The 3,197-nt window shown below is 45.1% G+C and overlaps 1 protein-coding gene across 1 annotated transcript in view; it reads left to right on the forward strand.

Moving 5' to 3' along the window:
* Window positions 1-3,197, forward strand: part of ASIC2 (acid-sensing (proton-gated) ion channel 2) — a 289,508-nt gene that overhangs the window by 181,077 nt on the left and 105,234 nt on the right. The window lies entirely within an intron of this gene.

Raw genomic sequence — 3,197 nt, forward strand, 5'->3', positions numbered from 1 at the left:
TTAGTGAAACCGGCACAGGAAATGTCATATCCCAGCAGAGGGGCTCCAGGGCATGGAGAAAGGGGGTCACACTACTATACCATACATTCAAATAACGCTAAGCCTTCTTCTGACATTGACTACAAATAAAAGCAAAAGTCGGGGATACCACTGTCTAGCCATAGGAACTTGGACAAGGAATTTAGCCTCTCAGAGCCTCAGTTTCTTCATCTGCACATTCGGGAGAATAGCATCTACATCAAGGTGCTTTGTGAGCCTTCAAAAATGGAAGGTGTCTAAAGCAACCACCACAGTGCCCGCTCACAGGAAATGCTCAATGATTGTTCATTCTTCTCTTTCCCCCCAGGAAAGTAGCCTCCAAGGAGAATGATATTAATGATGGCCCCAAAAAGATGGTGGCGTCCTGATTGGGAAGGGGGGTGGGGCAGAGGGGCTACATTCTGGGTTGCATTCTTCTCATTTCCTTCCTTCCAAAGAACAGCACCTGCCACATCGACATACTTTCCTGGGTATTTGTTGAAATCACCTAGTTAATTTCATCGTGGGAAAAAGCACAGCCATGGAGCACTTCTTAGAACACAATAATAGGTGGTTAAAAAAAAAAATTCCTGCTGCAGAAACAGATGAATGAGCAAGCAGATTTTTTAATAAGATGTAGTCCTTGCCTTCAAAGAGCTAACCATCTATGGTAGCCTCCTTGCTAATATCTCCCTCCAGCTGTATTTAATTTTCAAACCTTAATTGCAACTTCAGAAGACAAAAGGCAGATTAATTTTGTTTGCTGAAAGCCTGGTAACCCATTTGATAGACTTTCTCACTTTCCAATTGCCTGAAATGTGTGTGAGGAGTTTGAAAGAGAAAAACAAAACAAACAAAACTAAATGGTTGGCTTTAGCAAGCAAGTTATTTTGAAAACAGTCTAATGAGAAATTTCAGTAACTCACTGAGAGGAAAGCTAAATTGACTTAGGGAGAAAAAAAAAAAAGGCTGAGTTTTAGGGGCGTGTTGGAGCAGCACAATTTCATTCCCTTCAAGTGTAATAAGCAAGAAGACAGAGAAGCCCATTGCCTAGGAAAAGCCCTAAAGGTCAGGATTAATGAATGGGTTAGAAGGTTTGAAGCTTGCAGGCCCAGTTGTGTGCTGGTAAGTGGATGTTTCAACAGTCCTTGAGGGGGCTTATACATAATTTATTTTCTTAAGTAGATGCATGGTATAGAAATGTTGTTTGCACTATTAATTGGACCAGAAAACCATGTCTTCATGGATATCAGCTGTTCCTTACCTTTCTTAGCAAGGGCTCCACTTTGCATTTCACGAATTCTGTAAGGCAGGGTGCCCCAACAGGTCACGCCAAGGCCAGATGCTGGCACCTAGGCTGGCAGCAGATGCCAATCTTACTCTTATTCCTGCATGCAATGCCCCGGGAAAGGGATCCTAGCCAATATAGCCAACCCCTGGCATGGGCAGAGAAAAGGCTTCAGAAGAAGAGCACAGGCCCAAGCGATCAAACACAGGTCAGAGCTCAACTCTGTCCCCAGACTAGCTGTGTGGCCTGGGACAAGTCACTTCACCTCTCTGGGTTTTAGATTCCCCATGTGGAAAATAAAAAGTTTGGACAAGAAAACTTTTGGTGTCTAGCACTTTTCTAGGATTCCCCTGACTCTGCCATGCATCTCCCCTGTGACCAGGTAGGAGAGTCCTAATGTCAGCAAAGCACCAGCCTTACCAGTCTCCTGGGAACAGAGCAGACTGGGAGAGAGTTAATGGTTTGAGCTGTAGCTACAAGGGACAGGGGGCAAACAGCACAGGCTTTGGAATTAGGCAAAGAAAGATTTCTCCCTGGCTTCTCCACTTACCCGCTCTGTGATCCAGTTTAGCCCCTCTGGGCCTCAGTTTCCTTATCTGTAAAATGGGGATGATAATACCAATCTTACAGGGCTATTGCAAAAATTAATGATGGCAGATATAAAGTGACTGGCTCTGAAAGCACTCCAGGGAGGTCAACGACAAACCCAGTCTGTGATTTCACAGCTACTCTAAGAGTTAGGAAGGGCAGGGAGACTCTCTCCCCATCCCCACCTCCTCGTTTCCTTGATTTAGAATGTGCCGACTTCAGACTGGTGATGTCCACTGTACCAATAACTGGTTGCAATTCAGTAGCTGGAAGTCAGATGTAGATTTTCAATGTGTGTTGTATGCATCAAAGCATCTCCCTCTCCTATGAATTCCTCGGACCCCAGTAATCTCATTGGTGCCCTGAGCTGCTGGCAGCAGGCTTTATGTTATTAGGGAAAAAGCAATCAGTGGCACATGGCTGTTTTTGACCCCTCTAACTACTTTAAGATGAGCTTGGTATTATGTGGGCATAAGCAGAGAGGTCAGGAACCCCCAATTCCTCCATTTTCAATTCGTTTCTGGCCCCTCCCTCTTCCATAACCCAGATAACTTATCTCTTCTGTGGAAAAGGAGAAACATAGTACCTCTCCCCTAGTATGGATTCGTAACTAGTAAAGATGTCTATTATGTAATCTTCCAAACAAATCCATTTGCATTCTCTCATTTAGGCCTTACAACCACACAACCAGATGCCCAGTTTGCAGAAGAGGAAACTGGAGTTGGGCATAGTAAATGATGTGTTCGGGGCCACAGACTTGACAAGCTATGAGTAAGCTGCCTTGATCCCATCCTGTCTGGCTCAAATCCCATTGTTCCTGCCTTTTCACTTCCTTGATGGAAAGGTCTCATCCAGCTCTACTGCCTCTTGGCACTGTGATCTTCCGCAGCCTCGGTTTCCTCAGCTATAAAATGGGGATGTGCCTATAAGATGGTCCCCCATCAGGGTGGTTGGCACCATAATTAAGAAATAGATAATACCTCAGAAAGTGCCAGGCAAAAGCCAGCACAGAGTAGAGGCTCAGGAATCATTTGTTTCCTTCCCTCCAACTTCCTAGGGCCATTGAGAAAGCTGAAGTTCTACACAGATACAATCTCTAAACTGTAACACACCATGCAAATGTCAGCAATGAAGATGATAGCCACGGGGCCCATTTTTATCTCAAGATCACCCCACACACACACTCCTGGAAATCCAGGTTTGAATCGCGCACCTTTCTTAATTCTTACAAATCAATCAAGTGCAATTCTAAACTCTCAGCAACCCAGCAAACCCAACGCCCCCGCCCCGCACCCCCCCCCCC

Source organism: Galeopterus variegatus, unplaced genomic scaffold, assembly GCF_000696425.1.
Source record: "Galeopterus variegatus unplaced genomic scaffold, G_variegatus-3.0.2 Scaffold1694, whole genome shotgun sequence".
Taxonomy (NCBI): Eukaryota; Metazoa; Chordata; class Mammalia; order Dermoptera; family Cynocephalidae; genus Galeopterus; species Galeopterus variegatus.